The sequence below is a fragment of the Callospermophilus lateralis genome, chromosome 17 (genome assembly GCF_048772815.1).
Source record: "Callospermophilus lateralis isolate mCalLat2 chromosome 17, mCalLat2.hap1, whole genome shotgun sequence".
Classification (NCBI taxonomy): domain Eukaryota; kingdom Metazoa; phylum Chordata; class Mammalia; order Rodentia; family Sciuridae; genus Callospermophilus; species Callospermophilus lateralis.
Genome location: NC_135321.1, coordinates 21,795,095 through 21,821,304, shown reverse-complemented (window position 1 = coordinate 21,821,304; position 26,210 = coordinate 21,795,095).

The window sequence follows — 26,210 nt, the reverse complement described above, 5'->3', positions numbered from 1 at the left end:
GCAGTACAGCTTTGAACTTGACAACGTCCTGGTCCCCATAGGCTTTAAAATGTGAAAAGATATCACTAGAAGTATCTAAGCTCTTCACGATCTCTTGAGCCCATCTTTAATATACATGGGTAATATCATTCTTTCTCACTCCTTAAATGGACTCCTTAAATCTCCCTTCTGAAAAAAAAGATGGAAAAAAAATCCATTCTCATTCTTCTTTTATTCTCTGGTAGGATCATTTTTATAGAGACTCATAACTCATGAAATAGTTGTTTTTCAGAGTTTGTGCAGTTCTCACAATATGGGCAACTGGTGTACTTCTATTCTCTTAGGATATGATAGATGGCCTTAAAAGGAGCTCAATATCTAATAGAAACAAAAATGGCATGATATTGGCACCAAAATACACTTGTAGACCAATGGTACAGAATAGAGGATACAGAGAAAACCCACATAAATATAGTTGTCTCATACTAGATGAAGGCACCAAAAACACTCATTGGAGGAAAGATAGCCTCTTTAACAAATGGTGCTGGGAAAACTGGAAATCCATATGCAGCAAAATGAAATTAAACCCCTATCTCCTACCATGCACAAAACTCAACTCAAAGTGTATCAAGGACCTAAGAATTATACCAGAGATCCTGTGTATAACAGAAGAAAAAGTAATGCCAAATCTCCATCATGTCAGATTAGGCCCCAGCTTCCTTAACAAGAATCCTATAGTGCAAGAAATAAAATCAAGAATCAATAAATGAGATGAATTCAAACTGAAAAGCCTCTTCTCAGCAAAAGAAGAGAGAGCCTACAGAATGGGAGTAAATTTTTACCACACACACATAAGATAGAGCATTAACCTCTGGGGAATATAAAGAATTCAAAAAACTTAACACCAAGAAAAAAAAAATAACCCAATCAATAAATGGGCCAAGGAACTAAACAGATACTTCTCAGAAGATGTACAATCAATCAACAAATATATGAAAAAATGTTCAACATCTCTAGTAATTAGAGAAAGGAAAATCAAAACTACTCTAAGATTTCATCTCACTCCAGTCAGAATGGCAGCTATTATGAATACAAACAGCAATAAGTGTTGGTGAGGATGTGGGGGAAAAGGCACACTCACACATTGCTAGTGTGGCTGCAAACTGGTGCAACCAATCTGGAAAGCAGTATGAAGATTCCTTGGAAAACTTGGAATGGAACCACCATTTGACCCAGCTATCCCACTCCTCCGTTTATATCCAAAGAACTTAAAAACAACTTACTACCGTGATGCAACCACATCAATGTTTACAGCAGCACAATTCACAACTGCTAAACTATGAAACCAACCCAGATGCCCTTCAATAGATGAATGGATAAAGAAAATGTGGCATATATACACAATAGAATATTACTCAGCATTAAAAAAAAAAAGAGAATAAAATCATGGCATTTTCAGGAAAATGAATAGAGTTGGAGAATATCATGCTAAGTGAAGGAAGCCAATCCCCCAAAATGAAAGGCCAAAAGTTTTCTTTGATATGTCGATTTTGATCCATAATGGGAGTCTGGGAAGAAAGCATGGGAAGAATGGAGGAACTTTAGATAGGGCAAAGGAGAGGGAGGTGAAAGGGAATGGGGGCAGGAAAGACGGTGGAATGAGATGGACATCATTACCCTAAGAACATGTATGAAGACACAAATGATGTGACTCTACTTTGTGAACAACCAGAGAAATGAAAAAATGTGCTCTATATGTGTACTATGAATTGAAATACATTCTGCTGTCATGTATAACAAATTAGAATAAATAAATCACAAAAAATAAAAAAAGAATTACCAAAAAATCAAAGGGAAGCTAACAAGCAGAAATTTCTACATTTGCCAATAACGAACATTTCAATTTATGAATATTTCTCTTCCTGGATCAATTTTGTCCAGGAATTCTTTCTGGTGATTTTGTCCTGTCCTTAGTGTTCAAGAGCCATTGACAAATTTTCTATGATAGTTAGGACTTATGCCTATGGTAAAGACTCACCTCATAGCTACAAATAAGATTAGAGCTATCACAGCTTTGAAGAACAAAGTTGGGGAGCCCATGGAAGTATAATTGCTAATCCCAAGGTTGTTTAATATATTAAAAGAGAGAGAATGAGTCAACATCTGGCACGCACTGCTATCTAACAGGTGAGAAGATGGTGAGTGTTGGCAGGAATAGTGTGTCCTGTGTTGTCTGGATGGAGTGCAAATTAAGAAAGTATAGCAGCCCAACATAGCTGCATTACCTCAGTTAGTTGGATCCCTGAGATAGCATAAGGATACTCAGTGTCAAGTGATATTTAGATGAACACTTATTGAATCAGTCTCTTCTCTCTCTTTTTTCCCTCTGTTTTTCTCTCTTTTCAGTGTATAATTAAATGATTATTAGGTGATTTAGACTTGTACAACATCAGCTTCAACCAGTTAGGACATTTTCATTATCCTCAAAGATCTCTCATGTTTATTGATGATCACTGGCCATTCTCATTCCCAGACCCAAGCAACCACTAATCTACATTATTCCTTTCTAGGTTTGCTTTTACAGAATACTTCAGGAAAATAGGGTTATAAATGATATAGTGTGTGTGTGTGTATGTGTGTGTGTGTGTGTGTGTGTGTGTGTGTGTGTGTTTGGCTTCTTTCATTTAGCATATTTTTGAGGTCCACCCATAATGTATCAGTAACATGTTCCTTTTTGAAAATGAATAATATTCCACTGTATGAATACAGCACATTTTGTTTATCTGTTTATGCACTGATAGATGTTTCTATTTTTTTGCACTTAAGGATAATGTTGGTATAAATATTTGTACACATATTTCTGGTTCTCAACCCTCAAATTGGGTTTTTCCATAGTTGAGATTGTTTATATGCTAGATATTTTTCTTAGCTTTGTGTATTTGGAATTTTTCTAAATATATATGCATATATTATCATATACACATACATCTACATAAGTATTTGTGTGTGTGTGTGTGTGTGTGTGTGTGTGTGTGTGTGTGTGTTGCTGGGGATCCAACCCAGGGCTTAATGCATGCTTGACAAGCATTTTGCAACTAAGCTACATCCCCTGCTCTCTACTTAGATATATGTATGCCATACAGTTGGCCCTCTGTATTAAACAAACTGAAAATTTCACAGAGTGACAGGGTCACTCTACCTAATTATTTCTAAAGTAGCCATTTTCAAATGGAAGAAAAGGGAGGTGAGAAAGACAAAGAAGAAAGAAAGGTGTTTAAGTCAGTTGTAGAGTCTATACAAGAAGGGAATAAGAGAAAGAATATGATGTTTATTGTAAATACAATAATATTCTGCTAGTTGCTTTACCTTTATAATTAGTTAAATCTTTAGAGCCTCCTTAGGAGGTACATAGAATTTCACCTATGTAATATATGAGAAAATTAGGGCAATAGAAAATTAAAAACATATGCCCAAGGATACAATACTCATGATGGAGGCCAGATCAAAATGCAAGTATATGTGACCACAGAGCTGAAGCCTTGAATAGAAGTAGTTGTCTATAACATTGAGAACATATATGTGTCCTGAGGTCTCTACTCGTCCTATGAGTGACTTACAGGTAGATTTGGAATGCTATAAAATTACCTTTCTGGCTATCTTTCCTCTCTGATACCAAGAAGACCACAGAATTTCACTCAACAAACTAGTATTGAGCCAAAGTTAGGATAAACAAGATGTAGTATCAAACACTAAAATGCTTTTATATGCATACATTTTATATGCACCCAAATAAAAGATGACCTGGGACTGCTAACCAGAGACTAGTTTGCTGAATGTGTCAGGGAATTTTTTGCTGGGCAGCTGCAATAATTATAATAATAGCTACCATTAGTGCCATTTAATATAATGTTATATGTCAGTTCGTGTCCTAAATGTTTTATGTTTAGTACAGGTTCCATTCTCACAACAAGTCTCTGAGGTGAGTGTCTGTATCAGAAGGGGTTAGGTTATTTTTTAGTAGTAAAAACAAACAAGAGGGAGCCCATGACCTTAGTGCCTTAAAAAAACTAAAAGCATATTTATTAATTATGCTGTGTGTCCACTGCAGAAAGGCAGGAGTATTTATATGTCATGGCCTCCAGGATCCCAGCGTGGTGGAGACTCTCTGGAACATAGTTCCAATGGTTGCTGAAAAGATTAAGTGGGTGTGGTGAATTGGGCACTGGCTATCAAAGCTTCTACCTGGATGCATGTATTATTATATGTCACATTTCTCCATCATTTATCAGTCAAAGCAAATCATATTGGCCATACCTAAGTTTATGAAGGTAGAGAAATACAATCCTATCATGTGGCAAGAGTGGGACAAGAACTAGACATATTTGATAAATGCATTTCAAACAAACAATTTTTGGAATTATTTTAGATTTATGTCAGAGTTCCTGTACACCCTGCCATCCAGTTTCTCTGAATTTTAATATCTTAAAAGCCATAATAAATAAATACCTTTAGTGACTACCAAAGCTCATTTTTATTGTCACTAAATATTTGGCCATTGTCCAATGGCCAAATGTGCTTCCATGATAAGGGAGACAGAACATACATTTCTTTTGGAGTCTAGAATTTCTGGGTATGTGCAATGACCTATTCATTGAGGATAAGGGATCTTCAACAGTCTCTATGTCAGTTACTGATGTGGCTCTCTTTGGGCCACACTTGTCTGAACTAATGATATAAATTATCTTTCCATGTTTGTAAAACAGAGCAATAGAACAGGGACAGGATAAACACCATAAACATTTCTGTCTGGTAAAGAGAAAAAAGACAGACATAGCAGACATTGGTCCAGAGCAACTTTCAATCTTATTATGCATGTACTGCATACTCTGGAACCAGAATGTATCTTGCTAGGTACTTATTATAACCTCCCAGCGCTTCCAGTCCATTGCTTTGTCTGGCCCTTTACTCTACTCTCTGAGGAGTTCTTCCTCTTCAACTGTCTAGATTGATTCACAACCAAGTTGAGAACATGTTTACTTTGAGTTAAGCAGGTTGTCAGCCTACTTTCTGCCTTTTATTGCCTAAAAGATGGAGGCCAAAGGGTTACTTCGATTCGTGCAATGCCATTGAGCTTTCTTGACATGACCCATTCTCTTAAAAATTCAGAAAGGAAAAAAAATAGATTTGAAAACTTTTTGAATCCAGTTCCAGAAAACAGAAGACCGATTTAGTAAACAAAAACAAGGACCCTCCATAAAACTTGTATGAAAACACTAGATGATGAGATACTACCACAAAAATTGTACAAGTGAGTATGGATAAAACACTAACAGGTCTTGTAGGGTATCAGCAACTCTGTAGGAGGAGGTGGAGGTGGAGGGAAGTCAAAGGGAATCAAATGGCTCTAAGAACAGAGATCTTCCATATCACCAAAAACGTACTCATATCTTCAAAGATATCTTTAAAGACTCTGAAATATTTTTGTGGGTCAATGTGGGCAAAGAATCCAAATTAGGAGGTGGTTTGGAAATTTGTAAGTCCGTGCAAGTGGAGCAAGAATGGCCTAGGCCCTCTGAACGTTTTCTTCATTGAGATGTTCATTCACCACACAATTCACTTACTCTCCTTTGAAGTGTGTAAGTCAATGTGTTTTAGCACCGTCTGAAGGTTATACAACCATCACCACTATTCTACACCATTTTCATTATTCCAAAATGAATCCTTATATCCATTTACAATCACTATTTCTTTCTCATCCCACCAGGTCTAGAAAACCAATTATCTGCTTTATGTCCCTATAGATCTACCTATTGCAGGAATTTAATAAAAATAGAACAAATACGTGTTCTCTTATAACTGGCCTCTTTCTCTTAGCATGATATTTCCCAGGTTCACACGTGTTGTACTACACTATACTAGATCATGTACAAGTTGTTATGACAGCATATATTTTCATTTATCTTGAATTTACCGGTTCCATCCTAGATGTGGTATTGCTTGGCCACATAGTAACCCTTTGTTTAAACCTTTGCAAAACTGCTCAATTATTTTCCAAAATATTGGAACTAATTTATATTCCTGCCAATGATAAATATATAGGGGATATATAGGGGTCTTAGTGCCACATCTTAGATCTTGTTAATATATATCTTTTTATTGCAATGTGTATAGAGGAAGTGGTCTCTGTGTGCCTCTAAGTTTATTTCCCTGGTGACATATTCATGTGCTTACTAACAATTTGAATATCTTCCTTGGAGAAATGTTGATTAGAATCCATTAACAATTTTTAATAGGGTTATTTTTCTTTTATGATTGAATTGTAAGAGTTCTTTATAAATTCTAGATACAAGTCTTTTATCAAATACATGACCTGCAAGTGTATTCTACCATTCTCTGTGTTTACTTATGCTTTCTTGGTGATATCTCTTGAAGCATAAAAGTTTTTAATATTGATGAAGTTCAATTTGTCTACCTTTCATTTATTATTTGTACTTTGGACGTCATCCTAGCAAACCATTGCCCAACCTGTGGTTATAAAGATTTATTCCTCTGATGTCTTCTGAAAGTTTTAGATTTGTAACTCATATATTGAGTCTGTGCTGCATCTGGAATTAAGTTTTGTATATGATGTGAAATGAGGTCCAAATTTCCAAATTCATTTTTTTACATATGAATACTAAGTTTTTGAGCCTCATTTGTTGAAGAAACTATTCATTGAATTGTCTTGCCACCCCTATCAAAGGTATAAGAATCTATTTCTGAAATACTGATTCTCTTTCATTGAGACATACATTAATCTCTCGTTCTGACAGTACCACACTGTCATAATGATTATAGCAATGTAGCAAGTTTCAAAAATCAGAAGGTTGTAAGCTTTCCAACAATACTCTATTTTCTCAAGTTTGCTTTGGGTTGTTTGGGGAGATATATTACATTTCTAAGTGATATTTTAGAATTAACTTGTCAATTTTTCTCTCACAACCAAAACAAAATAAAAACATGGGATTTTAGTATGGATTGCATTAAACCCATAGATCAATTTGGAGAGTTTGCCATCTTACCAATATTAATCCTCTGCTCCATTAATATGGATACATTTTCATTTCTTTTAATATTTACAAATACTTTCAGTAGTAATGTCTTATGGTTTTCAGAGTATAAGCTTTGCATTTTATCTTCAAACTTATTTCTAAGTATTTTATTCTTTTATGCTCTTGTAAAAAGAATAGATTTTTAATTTTCTTGTCAGATTACTCACTGTTAATGTAGAAGAATATATTTATTTTGTATAGAAATATAATTGATTTTGTGTGCTAACATTGTACCCTACAATTCTGCTGAACTCACTTAATAGTTTTAGTAATTTTTTAGTGAATTTCTTATGATTTTTCTGAACATAAGATCATATTATATATAAAAAGAAGTAGCTTATTTCTAACTTTACAATTGAACTTTTAAAATTTCATTTTTATTCTAAATTACCCTTACTAGCATCTATATTATAATGTAGAATATTAATGAAAGGAATAGAAATCTCTCTTTTAATTTTTATAGACCACCATTCACTATTATCTATGATGATTCCTTTATCAAGTTATAGACAAACCCTTCTAAAAATAATTTTACAGTATTTTTGTATTGTAAGTATGGGCTTTGTCAATGTTTTTCTATATCTATTGAGATAACCTTGAAATTTAAAATTTTTATTCTATTAATGTTATATATTATATTCATTGATTTTCCAGGTATTTGCATTTCTGGAATAATCTCTTTTACTCATTCTGTATTATCCTTTTACCTATTGCTGGATTCAGTTTGCTCATATTGTGTTGAAGATATTTCTTTCTATATTCTTATGAGAAATTGGCCTGTAGTTTTCTAGTGATGTCCTTCTCTGGTTTTGGTATGAGGATAATGCTAACCCTGTAGCCTGTTTTCTCTACCATTTTTAAAGAAGAGTTTGTGAAATATTTTAGAAAAGTTTCTATTAATTCTTTAAATGTTTGGTAGAATGCATCAGTGAAACTGTTTAAGCCAGAGTTTTTCTTTATGGGTAATGGTTAGATCACTAATTCAATCTCTACTGTTATAAATATTTTTACATTTTTTTCTTTCTTCCTGAGTCAGTTTTGATATTTTTTGTCTTTCTAGAAATTTGTTCATTTTATCTAAATTACCTAATATTTGGTAAATATTTGTTCATAGCATCCTTATAATCTAGTTTATTTCTGGAAAGTTGGCAACACTGTTTATTTTTCATTCCTTATTTTGATTATTGGAATTTTCAATTTTTTCCTTATTCATCTAGCTAAATATTTGTCAATTTGATTGAAATTTCCAAAGAACCAACTGTCTACTTCAGTAATTTTTTTTATATTTTTATTCTCTAATTCATTAAATTCTCATTAGTTGTTCTTCATTGCAGTTAATAAATGAAGATTAGTTAATTAATTTTTTAAAAAACAAGAAAAATTTGGCTTTATTTAATATAAGTGTTTGCAGCTATAGTTTTCTCTCTAAGCACTGATTTAAATGCATTCTGTCGATCTGGTATATGGTGTCTTTACAGTGATTGCTCTCCAAATATTCTCTAATTCCCTATGATTTTGTTCTTTGAGTCATTGATTACTTAGGAATTATTTAATGCCATGTTTTTGTAAATTTCTCAATTTTCTTACTTATATTTATTTCTCATGTTATTATTTTATGATAAGAAAATTAGTTTTATATAAATTTAATTCTTGTCAATTTTAAATCTAGGGAATTCTCACACTCTTTGAAATATACCTGCATTCCTCTTTGTTGAGCATGCACGTTTCACTTTTTATTAATGCTCTTCTTTCTTGTTTTACAAAAAAAATAAACAAAAGAAAATAAAATAGTATATAAATTTTAAAACTAATTGAGCTTGTTTTATGGCCTAGAATATTGTTTATGCAGTTAAATGTTCTATATAAATCCTTTACAAGTGTCACCTGGTCTAATTGGTTTATAGTGTTATTCAAATTTTCTATTTCTTTATCTTCAGTCTACTTATTCTCTGTTAGTGATCATGATTTAGTAAAACTATTATTTTTGAGTTGTCTAATTATCCCTTTAGTTGTGCCAGTGTTTGCTTCTTGGGATTTGCAGCTTTCTGGGCAAATATATAGTTATAATTTTTGTATCTTTTTGAATGATTATCTCTTTAATAATTTAACATTTTATTCTATATCTCTAATAATATTGTTTTGTCTGAAGTATATTTTCTACATGACTATACTTACTCCAGCTTTCTTATGCTTCTTATATTTATTATGTGTTTTTTCCTTTTAAAAAAATTACTTTCAACACATTTATATCTTTGAATCTAAAGTGTGTATTTTATAGATAGCATATTCTACAAAAATGCTCTTTTGTAGATAGCAGATGGTTATTTTCCCTCAGTTTTAGTAGTCTCTGCCTTTATATTAGACTGGTTAATCCATTTAATTTAATGCTATCATTGATGTAGTTTAATTTTCACTGGACATTTTACTTTCTGCTTCCTATATGTCTCATGTCATTTTTGTCAGTTCTTCCTTTGTTGTTCTCACTTGATTAAATAAACATATTTTATTGTAATACTTAATGCCTTTAATAATCCTTTGCTATTTTTATGAATTATTTTCTTAGTTATTGATGTAGGTCTGACCATAGATTACAGTTTATCAGAATCTACTCCAGATCTAAACTAACTTGATCCTTAGAAAAAAGAGAAACATTATTTCTGCAAATTTTTTTGCTTTTCCTTTTGTGCTCTTTAATGTGATTGCATGTATATGTGTTATAGCTACATATATCATAAATCCAACAATATACTGTTGTAATTATTGCTGTATGTAATTTAAAGTCTTTTAAGTTAAATAAAAAGAGAGCATATGGATATTGAAAATGCATATTATATTAATATATTTTGGTATCAGGGATTAAACCCAGGATTGCTTAACCACTGAGCCACATCCCCAGCCCTTCTTATATTTTATTTAGAGACAGGATCTCACTAAGCTGTTTAGGGCCTCACTAAGTAGTTATGGCTGGCTTTGAATTCATAATCCTCCTGCCTCAGTCTCCCCAGACACTAGGGTTATAGGCGTGTACCACCACACCTGGCAATATTCTTATTCATTCTTTTGGTTTTATTTTTTCTATCTGGTGGTGTTTTCTTATTCCAATAAACCATTGTTTCCACCTACTTTTATGTCAGAATATTTTGAGATCAGCTGGCATAAAAGCACAAATACCAAAGATTTGGTAGTTAAACTAGTTTGAGAAAAACTTGTATGTCATTGGACTATTTTAATCATATGCATATTATTTTATACAATTGCTTTCAAAATTAGTTAAATGTAAGAAAACCTGATGCTCTGTTTCCTATAATTACATAATTCCCTTTACTGATATTCCTATTTTTTCCTTATTGATTCAAATACTTGTCTGCCATCACTTGTTTTCTGGTTGAAGAATTTCCTTTATTATCTCTCTTAAAAAGAAAGTCTGCCATCAGTGTATTCTCACAGTTTTCTGGATATTTTCACATGACAAGAGCCTTTGTTATTGGTGTTGTTCATTTTGGCGGGCTAAAGGTGTCACTTCACTGGCTCTGACCTCCATGATTTCTGGTTAGAAGTCAGCTCTCATATTAGTGAATTCCTTATATGTGATGACTCATTTTTTTTTTTTTTTCTGCTTACAAAAATTTCTCTTTCTCTTTGTCTTTTAGCATTTTCACTGTGATGTGATAGATTTAGATCTCCTTAAACTTATTTTACTTAGAGTTTGTTGAACTTCATTAGTTTGGGGAAATTTTCTGACATTATATTTATTTTCATATTTTTATGCTATTTTCTCCTTCTCCTCTCTGGCACTAAATTTACATGGGCATGCTTAATGATATCTCACATTTCTCTGAGGTTGTTTATTTTTCTTCATTTTTCTCTGCTTTCAGACTGTATAATCTATCAATCTACCTTCAAGTTTGTTGTTACTTTATTCTGCCAGTTCAAATTTATTCACCAGAATCCATCTGGTGATTTTTTTTCATTCTAATTATCATACTTTTTAGAGTTAACATTAGTTTTTCTTTTATAATTTCTATATATTTATTGATAGTTTTAACCATGACATGACCAACTTACCTTTTCTTACTTAGTGAAGTATGACTTCCCTAGTTCTTTGAAGATATTTATCATTGCTTCTGTGAAGTCTTTGTATGCCAAGTCCATCATGTGAATCCTGCTATTGGACATTTCTGTTGCCTTTTATTCCTGAGTGTGGGAGGGTCACACTTCTCTACTTCTACAAGAAATAATAATTGCATGCATTTCTGTCCGCTACCTTTTTTTTCCATTCAAGAAAAATGTTTAACTCTGTGCTTATCATTTTGGTGAAAGTATATGACAGGAGACAAAGAAAAAAGGAGCCTAAAGTCTTTGGATTTTGTGTTCGAAAAGTTTTAAATTCCTTTTGTTATTTTGAGAGACTTTTTTAAAAATGGTTGGGAGAAGAAGAAAAGAGGAAGTGGTATCCCATGTCTATTTATAGCCATGATAGCAAAGAAATCATATGTATGAAGAGGAAAAAGAGAGAAAGAGTGAAAAAGAAGAAAATTGGAGGGTGTTTGAGAAAGTGGGACTGGAGACCTGATTCCACAACAGGATATTCCAAGGGTGGAGGAAGGAGGCAAACAACAAAAACAAACACAAATGAAGCAACAGTGATTGTAAAGTGTTTCTATATGTGGATGTAGGTAGGCAGAGCCCTAGGTAGATATGCAGTTTCCTTTGCCATTATAGTGAGGTAGAAGCTGCCCAAAGATGTATATTCTTCATTCTGCCATTATCAGAGTGGAAAGATGACAACAGATTTGAAGGAGGCTTGTGGACATGAACATGGGCTATCTCAAGAGTGAATGTGTATATCTATGTCCCCCAAATAGGGAAATATAGAAATCAGAGTATTCTTGCTTGTACAGATCACTCAAGAGCAGAAGCACAAGAGTATCTTAGATCTAGATGAGCTCTTAAAACTTAGGAGCAACAGCAGCATTCCTAAAGAATGAGGACTTTGAATAAAACATAAGTTGTAATATAAATAAAGGAAAAAAATTATCTTGCGTATACACAAATAATCAGAAAAACACTTTGAAGCAGAGTAATGAGAGTTAAATGATTCTACCTAGATTAAAATATATCGCACATCCTTTATATTGAAAGCAATGTAGCATTGGCATAAGATTAGACAGGCACATTGATGGTACAGGAAAAAAATTACAAAATATATATCTATATATTTAAAAATATATTTAGAATTTCTGTATGTAGAAATCTTGCATGCAATAAGGCAACTTCTGTATTGATGGGCAAAATCATAGATTTTGTGATAGGTGGTTTTGAGATAAGTAAATGTTTGTATTAAATATATCATGTTGGATCCATTCCTCACATTACATACCAGGATAAATTCCAAATGGATTAGGTATTTAAATGTAAAAAATAACATAAAACCATATAAGAAAACTGGTAATGGTTGAATTCCTCCAAATTCAGAGAAAAGCAAAATTCTTTAGTAATTATGAAAAATAAAAGTTCCATATGCACCATGAAAAATTGACAAGTGGAGACTGTGTTTTCAGCAGACCACACTAAAAATTAACTTATGTAAAACAAAGAACTTTGAAAAATAAGAAAGAAACCAACCACAATTCAGTTATTTTTTTAAATGGGCAAAAAATAAGCCTCAAACAGATCACCAAAATTGAGGTGAAAATTGCCCTTACAGATAAAATATAATAATTTTCTCATATTAATACAACATATCAATTAAAGGTACAATTTTTTAAAACTTCTGGTGAGGAATCATGCCCAGTATCTCATCATAGTTTCAACACACTTCTCCTATAGCCCCTGATATAATATGACCTTTGTTACAGTTTGTCACGATGGAAATTTATGGTAGTTACTCCCTGCAAACACTGTTCACCTCTCCATGGCAAGATCATGTTGTTTTTTCACTCTAGCGTTCCTATCCCGTATTTATGGGAACTGTGCCTTTGACTGATTGAAAACCCAATTCACATACTTAGCATGATGATAAATGCGCACCTAGGAAACCAGTGTTTTCTATTTTACCCTGCCCTTCTGTTGAGAACCATTGGAGTGAAGTGGAGTGGGCAATTACAGAACTTTGGGGTCACAGTATTTAGGTTCAGTTCCTGGGTCTACAACTTGCAGTGCTATGACAAGGCAGGATATTTCTTTGGTTTTCATCTCATTTTAAAATGATATAAATAAAATTGCAACCTATAAGTACAGTTTTGGGGAAGAACAAATTATTTATGAAATGCAAAAATCTCACAGTAGGGTCAACTTGTAGGTTTCAGTGCTATATAAATATTTTACATTATTATTAACCAGGGAAATGGCATATATTTTTCCAACCCAAAGGAATTAGGAAACAATCATAAAATGGAATATGTTATGCCTGGTGGGGGTGAGGTCAGGGGCTCTGATCTTTCTATTTTTACTTGTTTACTTCCTATAATAAGTTGTGACAACAATTATTGTTGCATATTGGAGCAGTTGATTTTGTACATTTCTTCCTACTTAGTGTCTGGACAGCACTGAGTTCTCCACTGCTTCCTTGCTTATCTCATGAGTTTGGAATGTCAAGCCAGGTGTTATTTTTGAAAGACAGGCTTACGGACCTTCCAAAATTGTGTATGTGACTAAATCAAAGAATTGTTTAAATAATTGGGATCACGTACTCCCGCTTGGCATCTGTCACCTTGCTACAGAATAAGAACTGCGGAATACCACTCTTTCATTGTATTTTGGAGGTGTAGATGCTAGTCCTTGTGGTCTTCCAAAGAATGGCTAGAGAATATGGTTTCAACTTCGTAAGATTTCTGCCATCTCCATAGGATTCATTGTAATCATAATAGTAATAATACTGCTTTACATGAAAGACTGACATTTTCTTAATTACATACAGAGCATGATTAGAGGAATGGTTAAAAAACTTTCTTAGGTTTATTAATCTGTGACATAAAATAAAAGCAATGCTTATTAGGAAAATAGTTTCTGTGTGAGCCTTGTGCCCTCCTACTATCCATAAGCTGCTTCTCTACAGAAATTCTGGAGCTACCTGCTGACCGGACCAACTTAAGAATGGCAGCTCTAACAATGTGTAAGTTAAGAGTTTGTTGAAGCCCTCAAGGAACTTGAATGGAACTCATCTCTATTCATATCTAATATTCTTTTTGTACAAGTAATCTTTACTCAAAGTTACAAGTATCCACTTGTTTTAAAAACAATGAGTTGGAATCATTCATTTTATTTTTAACAAATGAAAGAAATCCAGAAGCCATAGTATCTTGAGGAAATAGAAGAGTCAGTACTGAAATACCCATCTCTTACCCATCTTTTAATACCTTGGTCCGAGTGGGATAGCATTACCTTAAAATATTTGTATTATTAAGTTAGTAAATAGGGTAATTGTGACCTAACTTCATGAGTGTAGATTGCAGGGGCAGGACCAGCACCATGTATGAGGGAGGGAAATGAAACTGGGCCAGGTATGGGGAATTGACTAAGCAGAGAAACCAATTTGGTGACAGAAGCTCTTATCCTTAGGACACAGGGCTCTAGACAAGAGTAGAGTAATGATCAAGTCAGGAAACCAGTGACTGGGGAAATAAGAGCCAGCATTAGAATGACTTGCAATATGGAAAGAAAATTGAAGCAGCCCTTTCTCATGAGACCTCCCATTGAGAAAAGGCTGACTCAATACTTACCTACTAAACTATCAGACATCTCTTTGTATTGTAGTTCCCTTTCTAGGGACAAAAAGGGCCAGAATCTGGAATTGGGCCAGGGCTTGGGAAGAAGGAAGAGATCAAGTGAAGCTTGTTTCAAAGTTGGATACATCAAAGGAGCAAGAATCCAGGGAAGCCTTGACAGAAATGTACTTCCCTGGTTGCCTGTGTTCCTTCCAGAGCTACGAGTCTGAAGTCTGTCCTGGGGGATAGAAAGGAGAGGTGCCTGGCCTGCATTCTAGTTCACCCACTGACTACTTGTCCCATATTACCTGATTTCCTTCACCACTCTCACTCTCAGCATTATCTAGGCAATGCTGAAGATAATAATGACTCCAGAGATTTAGGTTAGAAATCTAAGTAGAAAGTCTGGAATAGTGTACATGTTTAAAAATTAATACCATCCGTGCACGCATAATCTGAAAATTCAAAATCCAAAGTGCCCCAAAATCCAAAACTTTTTGAGTGTCAGTGCTCAACCAGTAAAATCTGTGCAAATATCCAAATATCCAAAAAGGCTTCTAAAATCTGAAACAGTTCTCATGCCAAGCATTTCAAATGACAGATACTCAACCTGCTACTTTGAATTTACTTGGTGGGAAGGCATGAATCGCTTTAATTTTTTTTTCCTTTTTCCATCCAAGTGACTCAACAAGGTAAAATGTGCCCTCATAATTTGGCAATCAGTATTTTATCAAAATTAAAAATAAGCCTCAGAAATGTGTGAAAAAATAATATTCACTACATTGTTGATTATAATTAGAGAAAACTAGAACCAACTTAGCATTAATTAATAGGGGTAGGATTAAATAAATTATACTCATAAAGGTAATAGCACACAATCTCTAATATGAATAATTCTCAAATAATTCTCTATGAATTTTAAAATATGGCCAAAGTATATTTATAATGTAATTCCTTGCTTGTATAAGAAGGATGGAGATATAAATACACACACACACACACACACACACACACACACACACACACATATATATATATACACATACCTACATATATATAATGGAAGAATACAAAATACTTCTTATTTTAATCATACTTCATTTAGGGAGTGGTATATATATATGTGCCAAGGGATAGAGAATTTAAAGAGTTAATTTTCACTTTGTACTTTAGTATTCAAATTAAAATCCTGAACATTTATTACTTTAACAATTTAAAAATAGTTGTTAAAAGTAGTTCACTAGCTTTTTTAATCCACAGATATTTTTAAAATGAAGAAAAATAATTTGGGTTGGCTTGGGACATTAATACAATGATATTTCTCTCTAGTACACATTTTACTTTTTCTTTTTTAAATATTTGAAATATTTAAGGTACATAGAAAAGTACAGAAAAAAAATCCATGTGTTACCCCAAACCTAATTTACTATCTTAAAAATTACCATGTAATACATACAAATCTTAAAGTTCTCATTCATTTGTAGATAAACAGACAAATAAAATAATGTTGATATATTAAATGTTCTGCTTTTATCTTGTTCTTGTGCTAGGTTGATTTCTCTCTGTAATCATTACACTGAAGTAGTTTACATCCTCCTCAGCCCTGTGATTTTGCCCTTTAACTCTTTAACGTCTCTTTAGGGTAGATAATACTATCATTGTGTATTTATATAGAGAGAACTTCAGGCTTAGAAAAATATAGTAATTTATGCTATTCATATGGCTAGTAAATTAGTTTGAAAGCGAACCCAGGGCAATCTGATTAAGCATTAAGGTGGATTCCATTAAAAAGTGATTTAAAAATACTGTAAGTAAATTTATCCTATGTCAATCTCACTGTTATGGTTTAAATCACATTATACAAAAAATACATTTGAATAAGCTCTAGTACTTATGACTGTATCTTTATTTGGAAGTAGGGTCTTTGCTGATGTAGTGTAGTTAAGATGACTAATTATGACTGAAGAGGTGAAGTGACGTAGCCACACCCAAAGGGGAGAAAGCCACAGGAAGAGGGGATCCGGATTAGAATTATGTAAGATGTGATGGAAGGATACCAGTGGTTGCCCACAACACTAGAAACTAAGACAACTGCATAATAGATTATGCCCCAGAGTCTCAGAGAGAACGTGACCCTGCCAGCACCTGGGTTTTATATTTCTAGCTTCCAGAACTACAAGATGGTAAGTCAGAGTTGTTTTAAACCATCCTAGTTTGGGGCACTTTGTTATAGCAGCCCTTGGAAACCAATGTCATTACTCATTCAACAGATGTGTTGAGCGATTTAGGCAAATGGATATGAATAAGCATTTTTAATACAATTTTATTGATATATTGTAATTAACAAATTTCCTACCTGCAGATCCTGATTCTGTTACTAGTTTAGATTTAGCACAAGTTTTAAGTTCTCTTTCAGCTTCCTCATCTGTAAAATTATTCTAATTATAAAACCTACTTCATTGAATGTGTGTAATAATGGCATGAATTAACATGTGGAAAGCATTTAGATGAACATAACAGTATCATGTTAAGAACATATCAAATACTTACTGTATAGATAAATATTTCTAATGTAAATAATGAATGAGACTTAAGCAACTCTGAAAGTTTTGCCCTGGGGACAAAAGTATCTGAATTATCATAATGAAAATTAGACGATATTTAGAAAATGAATGAAAATGATTTTGTGACCTATCAAAGGACCCAATAAAGCTGAAGAAAAGAACCTAGAAGTAAATTTACAGCCTTAATTTTTCTGTCATTTGCAACAACATAGTTACACTTGGGGGATATTATGCTAAATAAAATAAGCTTTGCAACAACGTAGATAAACCTAGAGGGTATAATGCTAAGTGAAATAAGACAGGCACAAAAGACCAATACCACATGATCTCACTTATATGTGGAACCTAAAAAGTAAATTTTCCAACAGAGAGTAAAATGGTGGTTACCAGAGTCTGGTAGGTGGCAGAGGAAGGGGGTCAGAGAAAGGGGAAATGTTAGGCAAAGGAGCAAAGTTTCAATTAGATAGAGTATCTATTCTAGTGATTTAGCAATCTATTGTACAGCATGCTGACTATAAGCAATAATATCATATACTTAATAATGTATATTTCATAGTTGCTGAAAGAATAGATTTTAATTGTTCTTATATGGGTATTCTCTGCCGTGCTTATCATTTAGGTAACTAGCCTGACTTAATCATTCCATAGTGCATCCATGTACATTGATTCCATTGCCCACCCCCATAAATGTACACAATTGCAATTTTCTAATTAATAATAAAAGTAAATTTAAAACTTTAACATCAAATATTCTATGCACAAACTTTTGTTAATGTTAAAATACTGAACATTCCTAATTAAACAGACTTCATCTCTCATTGCACAAAATCAGTCTCATTTATTCTTTCAAAATTGAACTTTGAAACAAAGTTTTAATTTATTTAAAATCTCAGGAAAATTCACAACCAGACTAAAGACCTAAGACAAATTTAGCAGGATATATATTCTAACAAAGGTTAAATTACTATTAAGCACTCAAGACATAAATGTAACTGCAAGGTTTTACTAAAGAGTTCAATATCACTTTAAACTTAGTTTTAAAACAATTAGGAGTGTTATGTTTTCAGTATCCTACACAAAGGCAGCACCTGGATTCATCTCTTAGGAATATTAACCATGCTTAGAAAACTGTTCAGAGCAAGTGATGACTTACTTGGTGTTGCTTCGACAGGTCTGAATAGATTGTAGACCATCCACTATTATCACTAAATAATAGAGGCCAACCTATTCCTACCTTCACATCATCAGATCTCGAGCAACGTGTGTCCTGCCATCACTCACCGCCAGACGTAGACAGAGTAAGATGAACACCATCCATTCTCCCTGCCATCTTCATCCATCACTGCCTTGGGGAATTTCACAGAGCCTAAGGAGGTACTGCCAGGAGTGCAGAAAATGAACCCAGAATGAGAACTTAGGAGATATGTGTGCTTGTCCCAACTATGTTATAAAAATAATAGAATTTTAGAATGTTCGCGTGAGAGGAACCTCATAGATCATCCTGCCCATGCCATCATTTTAAAGATGAGATTCAGAGTGAGCAAGGGACTTAACCAATGCCATTTTCAAACCATCATCAATTATTTATTGAGAAACAGATGGATTGGAGTGAAAGGTATCCTCACATACAAATCCTGGAATCAGAATCTTGGACTCATCCCAGATCGGTATGACCATCTGGGACAATTCCAACCTTTCATCAGTGTTCTTGATTTTCAGCTCAGTAAGTAGTGTTCTTCTGAGCCCCAGCCTGCCCTAACATTTATTGTGGAACAAAACTAAATAGAGGCAATTTCCTTACTTCATTTGCTTCTGGTCATGCTTCCTGCCTTACATCTTTCTGTTTCATTTAGTCCATGTTATAGAGAATCCTTTTCATCAGCCCCTCTTCAGAAGCCATAGGAAGCATCAAATCTAAATGTCAATTTTACCTTGTTCTGTAAAACATTAGACAAATACAAGAGGTAGTTGGGGAACTGTTTGTCCATTGGCAGACTGTTGCTTTGCCTCCTCAGCCATTGCACCAACATTGTGTGTGTGTGTATGTGCATGTGTGTGTGTGTGTATGTGTGTGTGCGTGTGTGTGTGTATAATCAAGTATGGACAATGTGGAGACAGATGATATATGGGGAAGATACATGAAGTTCTGTCGTAGTCATCGATTTTAGTGCTGTGACCAAAAGACCCAACAAGAACAAATTTAGAAGAGAAAAAAAATGTATTTTGGGGCTCACAGTTTCCAAAGTCTCAGTCCATAGAAGATGTTATGGTTTAGAAGTGAGGTGCTCCCCAAAAGTTTATGTGCGAGACAATGCAAGAAGGTTCAGAGAAGAAATAATTAGGTTGTGAGAGCCTTAACCCAATCAGTGAATTAATGGGATTACCTGAGTGGTAACTGAGGCAGGTGGGGTGTGGCTGGAGGAGGTGGGGCATTGGGGTGTGCCTTTGGGGTATATATTTTGTATGTAAGTAGAATCTCTCTCTGCTTTCTGATCATCATGTGAGCCACTTCTCTTTGCCACTTCTCTTCTGCCACGATGTTCAGCCTTACCTTGAGCTTCCAGGAATGGAGTCTGCTGTCTATGGACTGAGACCACTGAAACTATGAGCCTGCAAAGAAACTTTTCCTCCTCTTAAGTTGTTCTGGTTGGGTCTTTTAGTCCAGGGAAAAAACTGACTAAAATAGAGGGCCAACTCTGGGCTTGAGATTAGGACACCTTGGCAGAATGTGAGGCAAAGGAAAGCAGCTCAGGAGGACATTATATCAGGAGGGAGGGAGGGAGGGAGGGAGGGAGAGAGAGAGAGAGAGAGAGAGAGAGCGAGAGCGAGCGAGCGCGCGCCAGCCCTCCACTCTTCAAGAACAAAATAAATATGCCAAAGACATGATCCAAATGATCCAAATGCCCTACCTCCTCCAGCCACAGGCTACTTGCCTACAGTTAACAGCAAAGTTAATCCTATCAGGGAATTAATATGCTCTGATTAGGTTAAGGTTGTCATAACTCAATCTTTTCACTCTGAAAAGGTAGTTGGGGTATTGTTTGTCCATTGGTAGACTGTTGCTTTGCCTCCTCAGCCATTGCACCAACATTGTGTGTGTGTGTGTGTATAAATGCATCAAGTATGGACAATGTGGAGACAGATGATATATGGGGAAGATACATGAAGCACTGTTGTAGTCATCGATTTTAGTGCTGTGACCAAAAGAACCAAAAAGAATAAATTGAGAAGAGAAAAAATGTATTTGGGGGCTCACAGTTTCCAAAGTCTCAGTCCATAGAAGATGTTATGGTTTGGATGTTTGGATTATGTCTCACAATGAGCTCTCTCACATGTAAACCATAACAAGTACCCAGGCAGAGACAGTAGCAATTTGGTAAACAACCTAAAAAGGAGATACTGTAGAGGGAATGGAGTTGAAGACAAACTTCCAATTTTATAAGCTGAACAAAAGCCAATCCAGACCAAATTCCTTTTATAGTGATAAAACCAACCAATCAACAAACCAAGAGAAACCACAAGTGTTAGATCTGGATGTCATAAGTTACTTCTTTTGTTGGGGGGCAGGAGGGGGTGTGCCAGGGATGAACTCAGAGACACTCAACCACTGAGCCACATCCCCAGCCCTATTTTGTATTTCTTTTAGAGACAGAAAGTGTCTGAGTTGCTTAGTGTGTCACCATTGCTGAGGCTGGCTTTGAACTCGTGATCCTCCTGCCTCAGACTTCCCAGCCACTGGAATTACAGGTGTGTGCCACCGTACCTGGATATAAGCTACTTCTTTTACATAAACCCAACTAAATTTAACATCTTCACGTATGATCCAGGAATAACATATAGACATCTTTCCTATGCTGTAAAAGAGTGGAATTGTGGTTCTCAGAAGCCTAGCTCATGCAGGCCCTTACAGATGCTAAGTTCCCTGTCACTTGTTTCTAGTTCATACGGGACTCACCATATTTCTGTGTTTCTCAAACTGGGATCACACTCTTGATGCTTAACTAGATCCTTAAAGCCACAGCCTAAGTATTCATGGAATGCTATTTCATTTGAAAAAAATAAGAAAAGTATTATTTAACAATTTAAACTATTTGTGTGAAAAATGAGCATCTTCTAGAAAATACATTGCAAAATATCTTCTTTTAGGGAAAACAATCACCAAAAGAGATTTTCCATAAGTGGGTGCTTTGAGTGATCCCATAACCCTTGGGCAAACTTTTGCTACCTGTGTCAGAGGACTACTTCTCTGTATAGGTAAAGAAAAACTGTTCTGAGAAATCTTAGAATAGGATGGAATGCAAGCCTCCAGACTTGTCACTTTGTCCATATAAATTCCTTGATATGTGAACTAGGTTACAGCAGAAATGACCAGGACCAAAAGCAAATATAACTGAGGCTTGGGTCTCATCCTAGGGATGCTACTTTGTGTGCTTTGAACTGTCCCTGTTGATCTTGTGTCTTGTAATCTTACATCTGTTTTGATATTGAAAAATTCTTCCTTTTTTTTTTAAAGGTATTGGAGATTGAGCCCAGGGGTACTTTACCACTGAGCTACATCCCCAGTCCTTTTTTTTAACTTCTATTGTATTTTTTATTTTTATAAATCTATTTGCCAATAAGTTTTTGCAGTATGAATTATGTGTGCAGATAGAAGAGTATCAAAACTGATATTATCATTAGGGGATTAAAAATTTTGGAGTGAGACTTTTTTTTCTCCCATTGTTTTGTTTTTAGACAAGGTCTCTAAGTTGCTTAGGGCCTCCCTAAATTGTTGAGGCTGGTCTCCAACCTGTGATACTCCTGTCTCGGCCTCCCAAGTTGCTGGGATTACATGCATGAGCCACCATGCCTGGTTTGACATTGAAATTTCAACTTATTTTTTGAGATTTGAGTTCTACTCTATTTGAGCTGACACATTAGAGTCCTTCTAAAAAAGAAGGGTAAATGTAATGGAATTATATAGTATGCATCACTAAATGAACACCAGGACTGTCTACTCAAATAAGGCTCAAACATACCTTGTCTATTCCTTCTGAATAGTGGTTAGGGCTCTTTGCTCAATAAATGGTCACAATCCACATAATAAGAGTTTGTGAACAGAAGCTATGAGAAAACACTGTGGTTCAAATATTGACAAATACAACTGTAAGTAATTCAATAGATATTATTAGAATTGTGTACAGAATATCATTTTTAGTGATAAAATGCAGTTTGCAATCATACAGTGTTCTTTCTTTGGGGGAGATAACTGAATGATATTAATGAAATTCATAGCTTCACAAAAGAAGCAAGTACAAGGTTACTTTAGGAAAAGGTACATAGCACTGTGCCATAGGTCAGTCCCCAGGAAGCCCACTTTCAGAACTGTATGACCCTTGAAGTGGGGGGCTGGGCCTTAATCCAATCACCTCACTGTGCGCCAGGCATTGGAGAAGAGTTGCCCTCTGGGAAGGAATGTGACCCAGAGGGAGGTAGAGATGACTTTTGGAGGCTGAAGTCAAATAGGAATTCACCTGAGAGGGATGAGCCACTAACTGTTGTCCATTGCAGCGATGAGGATCTGTGCAAAGGGGTGTGACTTACACTGCAGGATACACTGTATCCTGGGTCCACTAACTGTTCTCTACAGATTCTCTCCTTTCTCCATCTCACACAGAATGAGCATGAGAATTATAGGAACTGTCCTGGTTGTGTTATGCAGACCTGCTGCTGAGTGGGTGCTGTTCTTTCCATAGAACTTTCTATGATCTTCAAGGGCTGATGTGCAGATTAGATTCAGAAACTAGTAAACACAGGAAAAGCCTTTCAGAGACCACCAAATAAGCTTATTTTCAAAATTACCATTCTTTGTCACTTCCTTTCTGTCTCCCACCAACCAAATTATTTCCATTTCAGGGTATCATGATTTTCACCTAATGACTGGGATATTTGGGGGAGAAAAGTCTTTGCTCTCTTTATGTATATATTCACCTGTGTAATGTAATGGCCATCAAATTGATCCTGATAGAATTCATAACACTATTCTTCAGGGCTAAAAATTTCCCAACCAAATAGTCTTATTTCCTTGGTTTTTAGAAAAAGCTCTTTCATCAATTTTCTTCTAGGAAAAAGAAAGTAAGAAAATGTACTTTAAAGTGCCTAAAAAATTGTTTTCTTTGTGTAAAAGCTTAGTGTGCCAAGGTTAAAAGACTATGTAAGAATGTATCTTTTCTTAAAGAAAGTTCAAAAGCTTAAAAATGTAAAAAAAAAAAAAAAAAAAAAGAGAAAGAAAGAAAAGTCATTCAGGTGTGCTCAAGTGTACTTGACTACTTGATAATAAATTCTGGCCCAGAAGCTGTCTTCATCGAACTCTTCATTTTTACCTAATCTCATTCCATATGTAGGATGAACTCATTTCCTTTTCCTTCTCCACCTGGGAGGATTGGGACAAGAAAAGGAGAGAAATAAACTTGGACATACTTGACAAAGCAAACCCAAATTATGTAATAGTAATAATAATAATAATAAAGGAGCTAAGATGAAAAAATGATAATGTCCCATGAATTAAAATGCAGAGAGAATTAACTTATGTTATGAAATCCAAAAGGATAGAGGAAGAAGGGTGGGAAGAGAAAAAAGGATGAGCTTTATAAAGCACAAAACATCAGAGCATTCATTAGTGTAATGTTAGTCATAGGGTCAAGGTATCCATAGGTGGGATGTGGAGCAAGCAGTAACCAATTGGAAAGAATAAATTTTGAAGGAAAAACATGCAGAAATTTTTAAAAAGTTACCAAAGTGAATTATTACATAGGGTCTTGATTTTCTTTTTTCTAATTTTCTTACTTTTCTCTCTTAAAATTGTCCATTTTTAATTATTTTTAAAATTAGAAAATTTCCTTAGACATGGAAAATGAGTTTCATTTCAAATGTTTAAAGAGAAATAATGAACAGTAGTGCTCGATTCCTCTTATTTATTATTCTTTGAGGCTCAAGCAGAGACCCGTCCTTCAAAGGTCTGCATCAGGTGGCAATAGGTGGGATGTGGAGCAAGCAGTAACCAAGAACATAACCACTAGGGTCTGTGCCGGTGAGTTTCTACCTTGTCCGTGTGGCTGAGTTTGAATGGTTTCCTTGATGTCTCTGTGTAGTTCTGAGTTAGAGTGGACCACAGAAAACATCTGCTCAAGAGGTGGAAGGGAGAAGTGAGACCTCACTCTTTCCAGGCGCCTAAGGTCTGTGCAGAGCAATTAGTTCTTTAACAGCACCCCCATATGGTGCTCATCTCTTTGCTACCCCTGCTGGCAGGGCAACAGCTGGACTGCAGTTTCTCTAGCTCACACAGATCTCTCCCTCCAGATTTCCTGATCCTAGGCCAGGTCAGTATTCAGTACACCCCAGTCATGATGCTGGAAGCTTAAAGGAATGAGAAACGAATGCAAGTTCCAGCTGGTTCTCACAGCTTCTCACAGTTCTCACAGCCTCTCTGGTTCCAGTGTAACTTTGCTTCCCCCATCCCAAGTGCCTGCCCTGTGGACTTAGGCTACAGAACCAGATGCACAAACAAAAGTATGTAACCAACTATCAGTCCTATGTAATAACCTGTAAGTTACTGGAGTTTTGTTTTTCTCCTTTGGACACAATGTCCTGGAGATGTCTCCCAGCATTTACTGCCACCTGGGACCTCCTGTCTTTACAAACTCCTTTAAGAAGATGTTTCCTCATGCCTCGCTTACTTAGAGGGTCAGCTCAAATACTGGCAGATTGAAACATTTCCATTGACTATAGGATCAAAAGTCAACAAGAGAGCTAGTAAGCAAAGGCCATGCTGAAGTCTCATTCTTTCTCCTGTGAAAATGTCAATGTCCCCTGGAGGTATAGATTCACTTTATTCTTTTATTAGTGTTTGAACTATAGTGGGATAATAATAGTCTGCTATTTAAGGCGGTCTGATATGAAAATCTTTCTGTGGCATAATTTCTCTGTGTTAGTACCTTATGAGCATCTTCATTAATTATCAAAATAGAATTTATAATTATCATTTGACTAGCATTTGGAAAGCAGAATAGGTAAATGGAATCCATATCAAGGTAAACCCAGGAACAAGGTGGGCATAGTAGCGATGGGAAGTTTTTGGTTTTTCTTTTTGTGCCAGTCTTCTTTCTCTCTCTCTCTCTTTCTCTCACCTGATTTCACAATGCTCTTTAGTTAAGAGACTGAGATCTAGATCATAATATTCTATCAGAGTATACAAACCTGTAGTATATATCTATAGTTCATTATCATACAAATAGACATTGAATCATAATGAATTCACATACTGAAATCTTCTTCCAGCACCTTTTCCAAGTGTTATAATCATTTAACTGATACTTGATCCTTCCCAGGTCCCTACAAGGTGAAACAGTCTATTCCATTTGGGCCATATCTGACAATTAAGTTTTCCCAACTGAGCCAAAAAGTGAAATTATAATCCATTAATGCTGTTTTTATTTTTCCCATTCAAGCTTTTATTCAGAAGAAGTTTTGATTTTGGTTGCACAGCACAGAGTTAAGAATTATGCTTTTGTGTAAGAGCCATCAGTTGGAAAGCAATAGGTGAAAACATGTGCTATTATTGTTACTTTATATTTTAAAAATCAAATATTCCAGATCAGCTATTAGGTCAACAGATTGAATAATTTATTTAAAAGACACTTAAACTTCTCCCTATAATTAAATTCTTAGAAAAATTTGTCCAGGTGTCAGTTTTTCCTACTTAATTGAAAAGTGTTTTAGAAGCTTTTTTTTTTCAGAAATGTTATTACTTTCTCAAAGAAAAGGCATGAATATAATTTTTATAAGTAGATCACTAAATTCAGATAAATATGGACCCTAACATTTTAAAATTT